The sequence below is a fragment of the Bidens hawaiensis genome, unplaced genomic scaffold (genome assembly GCF_021521415.1).
Source record: "Bidens hawaiensis isolate Kalapana, Puna unplaced genomic scaffold, B.hawaiensis_p1.1 tig00012199_1, whole genome shotgun sequence".
Classification (NCBI taxonomy): Eukaryota; Viridiplantae; Streptophyta; class Magnoliopsida; order Asterales; family Asteraceae; genus Bidens; species Bidens hawaiensis.
The window spans coordinates 635,354-645,565 of record NW_027491985.1 but is presented as its reverse complement, the minus strand read 5'-3'; the positions used below and the strand labels follow the sequence as shown (position 1 = coordinate 645,565).

Genomic DNA, 10,212 nt, shown 5'->3' with positions numbered 1-10,212 from the left:
TCTAAATCTCACGAGGGTTAAAGAAAATAATAACAAAAAAGAAAACAAGTCAATAAAAAACGAAATAACCGAATCTCCAAATATGTGGAAATTTTGCATCACCCATGATGCTATACCAATATATGGTAACATGAAATTGCTATTTGACAACGTTTCTTAAACTAATTGCGTTAGCCTCCCTTACCATGAGATTACAAACACTCAATCTAAAATTAAAAGACAACACTTCAAAATAATCTAGCTTACTGGGAACTACCCGTTACTTAGAAATTCAGCACCCACCATTCTTTAACATATACTATGCTAAAAATCCTACTTATTCTGGTTAAAGAATAAACCATCAAGTATCAACTTGCTATGGCCTCTTCATACATAGAGATTGCTTTTTGCATCACCCATGCTTCACATACCACTTTAGTATTTGCCTTTCCCCATGGATGAGTAAAAGCGTAATTTTTAAAGGCCGAATCACTCGACGCTTGAACCATCTTTTCGAATACCTTTGGTGCGATCCGTGGATCATATCCAGCAGAAGCCATCAACAGCAGCCCTATGTAATCAGCTTCAATCGCTATCCTACATATTACAAACACCCCTTTCCATCACATACACGTGTAATCAATACTTTCTTATTCATGAATTTATACCATACCTTTGGCAAAAACGAAGCTCTTGCTGAAAAACACGCGATTTGTTGACACGTTCTGGGCTAAGAAGCTTATACAAAACTATCAGCACAGGCACACGATGGAGGCTCCTTGTAAACCACGCAGCATAGTGTCTTGCGACAACATGTGCAACCTACAACCATATGCTCATGTTAACTAATAGCATTAATTATTAAAATACGCATATCTTGAAATAAACATAGTTTACGAGGCCGTCATAAGTAAGTAAATACACCTCATTAGCAATAATGGTAGCAAGTTCTTCATCAGTACTAAAGCGCTCTAACAATCCAGTAAACACAATAATCTTGCCGCCAGGCAAACAAGACGCGTAAACAGCTTCATCCTTGACCACCAAAACTTCCCAATTCAACCCCTCCAAATGCGAAGGAGCCAAATTCGCCCGATCAAGATTCAAAATCATTTTAACCCGAAAGCTTCCCAATTCAACCCTTTTACTTTGCGAAGCAACATAAGTTAAAGCCTCTTTCTTCAATAATCCGGTTTGTAATGCTTGAAGTACATTTTTCAAAATCATTCTAACCAGCACACTGTCCGGGTCCATCTCGGGTGCAATTCTGCCTTCAAATTCAGCCTTCTTCTCCAGAAACTTAGACCGGCCAATTAATCTCTCATCGTCAACCGACATTAGAATAAAGTGTTTGCGTTTCAAAAACGGTATTCTCTCAGCATTCCTAAAATATGCGATTCCCCCAATTCCAATTCCTAATGCTACAGTCAGGGTTGCAATGAGTTTGGAGGGACGCTTAAGTCTAACCTGTGGGCGATCAACATGATAATATCGAAAATGTGAACAACTCCTTAGCAGCGGTGAAGCAGCAACAATTGGACAATTACTCAAATTATTATTGATTATGGAAACCGAGGGTTTGGGAGTGGTAATTTTGGAACGAGGAGAAGAAGAAGCTATATTAATATTAAACCCTAATTTTGATCTTGTGTACCACGCCGCCATGGAAATTGGTTATTACGAAGGCAAAGGTAAAGGCAGATATTACGAAATGACGGCTGAGATTGAATGAAGAAGAATTATGAAACCCTGATTTTGATATGAGACGCCATGCCATTTTTGAGGTTCAAGAGAGAGTGACCTGAGTAGTAACAATGCCACATTTCCTTTTTTGGTAGGAAAGGAAGTAAACTTGATGGAGTTTGGTATGCACGAACGAAGGATGGAATAGAATTACTCGTTATAAAGAGAGTGAAAAAAAGTGTGTTTGGTTAGTCAAAGGAATGGAATAACTTATTATCTAGTCCATTTCATTCTCTCTAAAATACCTCAATTTTATTTCATCCATACCTCATGTTTTTTTCATTTCATTCCCTCTTTCACCTTACATCACATCCACCACCATCAACACCCACCACCACCATCAACACCCACCACCACCAACCACCATCGCCACATCAACCACCACCATTGTCGTCCACCTCCGTTGTTACCGCCATCGCCACCAACCGCTGCCATCAGTGCCAGTTTCTCACCACCGCCACCCCGCCAGCCGCCACCATCAACCATCGCCCCCGCCCCTCACCACCACCACCCGCTGCCCACCGTAACCGTTGCCCACCACCGCCTGCCACCTCCACTGTTACCGCCACCACCCACCCCCAACACCACCACCACCTACCTCCAACCACCATTATCTCTTGTCGCCACCATCGCCCGCCACCACTAACCACCATCACCACCCACCAATGGCACGACCGTCACCTAGCTCCCACCACCACCGCCAATCACTACCATTTTAGTTTTATTTTTTCTTTTTTTTTCCTACGTACCGAACAACATAAAGTAATCATTCATTGCATTCCCATGTAGTAACCAAACATCTCATTGGAATGGTAATAACTCATTACATTCCTTTGTCCATTCCATTACCACGTCCATTCCATTCCAACGTCTATTCCATTATCTCATACCAAACAGACCCTTGGTATGCATAAATTAGATGTGGAATGGAATGGACCATTATGATGGAATGAAAAAAAATGTGTTTGGTTGGTCAATGGAATGGAATCATTCATTACCATGTCCATTCCATTCCTCCAAAAACACCTCAAATTCATTCCATCCACCCCCTTGTTTTTATTTCATTACATCCCTCTTTCTCACTATATCGCTCCACACCCCTCCCATCACCACCACCCACCACCGCCTCTGTCGCCCGCCACCACCACCACTGCCTCCGTCGTCGGCCGCCACCACCACTATCTGCCTCCGCCACCCGCCGCCACCACTACCCCCTCCGCCGCCACCGAAAACCACCAACAACAACAACCACCTACCAGCGTCGCCCACCACCAACTATCGCTCCCGCCTGTCACCATCACCGCCCGCCACCCGCCTCTTACCACTGCCACCACCAACAACGCTCCCGCCCATCGCCACCGCCGCCCACCATCGCTACCACCATTATTGCTCGCCACCCACCACCACCACCCAACTACCACTCACTACCATTTTTATTTTATTCTTTTCCGGCTTTTTCTAGCTTACCAAAGAAGAAAAACTAATAATTCATTCCATTCCGCATGGTAACCAAATATGTCAATGGAATGGTAATGATTCATTCCATTACCTCGCTCATTCCATTCCATCGCTCATTCCATTACCCCATACCAAACAGACCCTAACATATATCATTTTAGAGGCTTGACATGCGTCTTATGGTTCGTCAATGAAGTGGACTACAAAGGAATGTTATGCTTCATCAATGAAGTGGACTACAAAGCCTATTAAAGCATAGCAATTACAGAAACAGCTAGGGAAGGTCCTGCAAGCAAGAGAGTAGGATGTAAAGGAAGTATCTTTGGATCCTCAGGATACAGAGATCAAAGTATTATTAGGATCAAGTATTCCTGAGGATATTGAGATGGAGTTGATATCCTTCCTAAAGAAAAGAGTTTCTACCTTCGCCTGAAAACATGAAGATATGACAGGTATCTCTAAATCTATAATTACTCATAAACTTGGTATAGATAAATCTTTCAGGCCGGTACATCAAAAGCGAAGGAAGTTTGCTCGTGAGAGAAACACTATCATACAAGAAGAAGTATAGAAGCTGCTCAAAACCAAGATGATAAGAAAGGTCCAATATCCTAGATGGTTAGCCAATCTAGTTATAGTCCAAAAAAAGAATGGAAAGCGGAGAGTGTGTGTGGACTTCACATACCTGAATAAGGCCTGCCCAAAAGATCCATTTCCACTACCACACATTGACTCGATGGTGGATGCAACTACTGGCCATGAGCTGCTAACCTTCATGGATGCATCCTCAGGATTTCAACAACTTCAAATGGAGCCTCAGATCAGGAAGACACAACCATCATGACTCCCACAGGTATATACTGTTATACTGCAATGCCTTTTGGACTAAAAAATGCAGGTGCAACATACCAGAAGCTAGTCAACATGATGTTTGGGGGACATGATGGAAGTCTACATAGATGACATGGTGGTAAAGTCAAAGAAGGCTAGGGATCATCTCAAAGACTTAGCAACAACATTTGATATCCTGGATGAATACAACATGAAGCTGAATCCAGCCAAGTGTCATTTTGGTGTCAAAGCAGGAAAGTTTCTTGGATACATGGTCACCAAGAGAGGAATAGAGGCAAGCCCTGAGTAGATCAAGGCTATCCTGGATATCAAATCACCAAGAATTGTCAAAGATGTACAAAGATTGATAGGCAGAATAGCAGCTCTGAACAAATTCATCTCGAGATCTTCAGAGAAGTGTAAAGACTTCTATGATATCCTGAGAAAGAATCAAAAGTTCGAATGGGGAGAAAGGCAATAAAGGGCATTGGTATCCTTGAAAGAATACCTATCCTCATCACCACTCCTAATGAAGCCAGTTGATGGTGAGCCATTATCTTTGTACCTAGCTGTGTCGGGGAGTGCAATAAGTGCTGTCTTGATCAAAGATCATGAAGGTCAACAACATCCAATATATAATGTAAGTAAAAGTCTACTAGATGTTGAATTCAGGTATTCTTATCTTGAAAAATTAATTTTAGCACTTATAATGGCTTCTAAATTAAGACACTACTTTGAAACTCATGTTATTCATGTAAAAACTAACTATCCTATTAAAGTTGTTTTGAGAAAACCAGAAATGTCAGGTAGGATGGCAAAGTGGGCTGTGAAACTTAGTGCATACGATATCTTGTATGAACCGAGGACAGCCATCAAATCTCAGGAACTTGCCGACTTTGTGGCTGATTTTAGCCAGGATATACTTGAGGAAGCAGAAAAGGAAGTTCAACAATTGGAGATCAAGAAGAGTTGGACTTTGCATACTGATGGTGCTTCCAACATAAAAGAAACAGGTCTAGGTATCCTGCTAAAATCGCCACAGGGGGACATTATACCTCTATCCATATCTTGTGATTTCAGGCTACTAATAATGAGGCTGAATATGAAGCCTTAATAGCTGGTTTGCAATTAGCTAAGGATATGAAGGTCAGGTATCTTCAAGTTTATGTTGATTCTTTGTTATTAGCTAACCATTTCAATGGCTCTTATGCAGTGAATGCAGAAAACTTAGTAAAATATTTAGAAATAGTTAAGAAATTAGCTATGTGTTTCAAATCATTTGATATAGTACATGTACCAAGAGAAGAAAACACTGAAGCAGATGCTTTGGCAAATTTAGCATCAGGTCTCAAGATACCTGATGACATCAAGATACCCATCATACATATCTTGACTCCAGCAACAAAGGAGAACTACGAAGTTGTGGAAATTTCAAAAACTGAGGATGACCTAGTATCCTGGACCCATCCTATAATACGGTATCTTCAGGATAACAAGATCCCAGAAGGAGAAAATCCAAGAGCTTTCCAAATGAAGGTAACCCAGTATATTATCCTAAATGATGTTTTGTATAGAAAGTCATTTGCAGGTCCATACTTGAGATGCTTGGAATATCAAAAAGCACAAGAAGTTCTCAAAGATATACATGAAGGTGATTGTGGAAACCACACTAGGGGCAGAGCCTTAGTATCCAAGATACCGAGGACAGGTTACTTCTGGACAACAATGAAGAAGGACGCAATGAACTTCTCCAGAAAATGTGATACTTGTCAAAGATACAGCAACATCTTGCATCAACCAGCTGAACCATTATATCCTATCATATCCCCGTGGCCATTTATGAAATGGGGAATGAATATTGTGAGAAAGCCGTGCAAGGCTCCTGGTGGAAAGGTCTTTATGCTGGCCATGACAAACTACTTCTCCAAGTGGATTGAAGCAGAGGCATTTGCCCAAGTTAAAGAAAAGGATGTGATCTCATTCATCAAACGCAATATCCTGACAAGATTTGGTATCTCGGCAGAGATTGTTTGTGAAAATGGATCACAGTTCAACGATAGTAAAACAACCAACTTTTGTGAAAGTTGGGGAATCAAGATGGTGACTTCAACTCCAGTACATCCTCAAGCTAACGATCAAGCAAAATCTAGTAACAAGATCATCATCTATAATTTGAAGAAGAAATTAGGATCCAAGAAGGGAAAATGGGCTGAAGAACTACCATTTGTTCTTTGGCCTGATAAAACCACTTCAAAAAATGCAACGGGACAAACACCTTTCTCCTTGGTGTTTGGGGCCGAAGCTGTTATCCCTACAGAGATGGTGATCCCCACAGCAACAACCAGCATCCAAGATACTGAGTCCAACAACCAAAGCCTTACTAAAGACCTGGATACCATCGACGAACTCAGAGATCTCGCCAGGATCAGAATGGTAGCATACCAACAAAGAATAGCCAAGTCCTACAACAAGAATATCAGGATTCGAAGATTCCAAGTAGGAGATATGGTGTTAAGAAAGGCATTTCACAATACCACTAACCCAGCAGATGGAAAGCTAGCTCCAAAGTGGGAAGGTCCTTACTTGATTGATTCAGAAGCAGAAAAAGGGGCCTACAGGCTAATCACTATGGAAGGTGTTCCTATACCAAGAGCCTGGAATGCTATCCACCTTAAGACATATTTTTGTTAGTATCCTTACTAGTATGTTCGTATCCTCAGGATAAAGGTATGTTCCCTCATCTATTTTCACATCTTTGAACTTTGTTTTCTCTAAATCAAGTTTACTGACTTAAGCATCGGAGGGGTGTTAGCCAAGCTAACACCCACCCCTCATTAAGAGTTTAGTGTTTTGCAGTTATCCTAACGATATGTTATCTTCACAACAGTCAGAGGTTGATCACCTCACACACGAATAAGATATCCTTGATATCTTCTAAGGTTTAAAGGTGTTCACCTTTCCAACGAACGCCTGGAGTGCACGAATAAGATATCTTGGATATCTTCTAAGGTTTAAAGGTCTTCACCTTTCTAACGCCGCCTGGAGCGCACGATGATTCAGATATAGTTCGAGGCAGGCAGACCAGACCAGCTATTAATCCGTTTTTTATTGGCTATATACCGAATCCTTAAGATAAGTGGCAGACGTGTCACACATATGGTTTATAACATTTTCATGTTATCTAAGGTTTATAACATTTTCATGTTATCTAAAGTTCTGGCATTTTCATGCCCATACGTTTGGGACTTTCCCCAGTTTTATCTCAAGCTTAGACATTTTCATGTCTCTCAAGTAAAGGCCTAGTCGCCAGTGAAAAGGCTTTATCGCCAGTACAAAGGCTTTGTCGCCAGTAAATGGGCTTTTTCACCAGGATTACCTAACTTTGTTTTGACAGATTGATGATCGAGCAAATCGCTAAATATTGCAAAGTTGTTTTTAACTTAGCAAAATTCCATAAAGCATGATACCTTAAAAGATCAACAGTTTGGGACAGCTAACTAGATGATCTCCATAAAGGTACTCTTTACACTTAGTTTTTTCACTCGATTCATATTTCAAGGTATGATCTTTTGGTTTGATTTTGATAAATCACACAAGGCATAAGAATATATTATCCTTAAGATATTTTACTCCTAAATAAGTCTTTTGATTATGTCTTCTAAAAATATATAATCTTTAAAGTATTTTATGTTCAAGATATATTATCCTCATGATATTTTAATAAAAAGCCTTAAAGATATATTTTCTGGAACTATAGTCCTCAAAATATTCAAGAAGCATGTTTTCAAGATACATTATCCTCGAAGCAACTTATTTCAGAAAATTAAAGACATGTAACATTCCAATTAAAACTTATAAGTTACTAAACACAATGCTTAAAGCCAAAAGATTATATTATTACTAATCATAAGTGCAGGAAATTAAAAGGGCAACACCCGGGTTTCATCTTGAAAAGCATCCCTCCACCCGAATATTGCCAGATGTCCAAAAGTCAAGATAACATGGGCTTCGTCTTGGAAAGTCAAGATCCCTCCACCCATGTATCCTAATATCCTAAGCATAATATTGTTTTAAGACAGAAAAGTAAATTGTTCAACAACCATTACAACCCAACATCAGACCAACAAACATAAACACATAAAAAATTGGGCTCAAGCCTTTTCTTTACCGCTACCATCGCCCAATTGCGCCTTGTCACCAACCGTCTTCACCGCATCCTTGATCGCCACCTCCACAGCCTTCTCCGCTCCACTCGGACCAGCCTCCTCCATAATTTCACCATTAAGCTCAGCCAATACTCTCTCCCAAGCAGCCACATCCCAAAAGGGGGTCTCCAGTCCTGCATCTTTTGCCTCCTTAGCCATCCTGAGCCAGGACTGGAAAACGGAGACAGCAGCCGACCTCTTCGCCCCCTCGGTAACCTCTTGGATCTGCACAAGATGATCCTCCTCTTGGTGAATGAGCTCCTTTTTGGCTAGCGAGAGTTCCTGTTTCAAGTCCTCGATCTCCTTTGTCTTCTTGTCAAGAAGGCCGGTTTTGGCATTTGTGATCTTCAACATATCGGCTATGCGGGTGTTGGCCTCGAGGAGCTCATGATGGAGATCGTTGAATTTGGAGGATAACAATCCTAGCCCCTGCACAAATCAAAGTATCCTCAGCATACATTATATACAGGATATAAGGGTAAAACACGAAGACGTACCTGATTGAATTCGAGATCACATGTCGGAGAGGAGTCGGAGGTATCCTGGGTGTTCCTCTTTTTTGAACCCTTGGCACGACTGCTTTTGGGTTTAGGCTGGGGAACAGGAGCGGCTTCATTCTTCCTGATGCTACGGGTAGAGACCATGCTGTCAATGTCGTCAAGGATAAAAACTAAAGCAGATTTTCCAACAAAAATACAGGTTAGTATCTCTAACCCTAAAAAAATATTTACACTAACATTTCAATGTTCCTTACCAGACATAACGGAGCCTGCTGATGGCGAGGGTTCTTGGAGACCTGACTGAGGATAGAACGTCCTTTCTTCCTTGTCAATAAGAAAGAAAGATCTAAGCTTGGTCTCAGTCTCTCTGGCGGGAGAGGCAATCTCAAAGAACTTCAAAGCTTCAAAAAACAGAAAACATGTCAGTCATGAAGATTATCGGCACACATCTTCAAGATAATATATCCTACTTTTGGCAACCCAAAAATACGGAAGATCCTCAGGATGAGGGAGACTATCTCTCCTGACAAAGAAGAACTGTCTCTTCCACTGATCGCTATTTTGGATATTCTTAGAAACAAGCGGGGTACGACCGGATCTAGTTTTGAGAAGGTATCTAGAAGAACCATGACTACGAACGTCATACGCATAAGCAAGTTCAGAAAGGGTGAAATCAAGGGCGTGGTCAGCAATTAATCTTTCCAGAACAAACAAGGTCCTCTACACCATAGGCATGGTTTGGGCAAAACTAAGACCAATTCTAATAAAGAACTCGGTGATAAAAGCAGGAAACGGGTAAGAAAAACCGATTTTAAACGGCAAAAACGGAAAGCAAATCCAGGTTTTCGAAACAAGATCAGAAGAAAGCGCGGCATCAAATGGTCTAAAGACAGTTCCAGCAGGAAAACAACCTCGATATTGAAGGTTCGCAATATCGGTGTTACCAAAAATGCATATCTCGTTCGCAGGACTTGCGAGGAGATTCTGAGACACAAAATCCTCAATACCGGAAGGACAAGGTTTTAGACTCATGACTTCGCGAAGATAAAGAGGAGAAAGAAGGAAGAAGTTACCTGGATAGAAAGGAAGATGGATAAAAATGTTATTTATCCAGGTAGTTATAAGGACGACCTAGGGCTTTGCGAATCACCAGGATGTATGACACGTGCAGTAAGATCCTTCACACATGCGGGAATTCAAAATTTAAAATTCAAAATTTCACAGCCGTAACCCATATCTACAGCCGTTAAATTTGGGGACAATTGTTAGGGCTCGGATTTTCAGTATTTTCAGCAAACATTATATTCATAACAACCCCAGGATGCGGTATCCTCCAAGGTAACAGGTATCCTAAATATGGTATATAACTAACAAATTGTTCGCAGACTTTCCTTGTTTACCATGTCAAAGACCGTTGCTGTGATCTCCTGAAGACTCGCACTTTCAGTTAATAGAGCGTGGCAGGAAAGGAAACATGCTGATTAAGGGGATTAACG

General features: G+C 41.1%; 1 pseudogene; it reads right to left on the bottom strand.

Moving 5' to 3' along the window:
- Positions 1-289: 289 nt before the first annotated feature.
- On the bottom strand, positions 290-1,644 carry LOC143540341 (mitochondrial metalloendopeptidase OMA1 pseudogene; annotated as a pseudogene).
- Between the last annotated feature and the right edge of the window lie 8,568 nt (positions 1,645-10,212).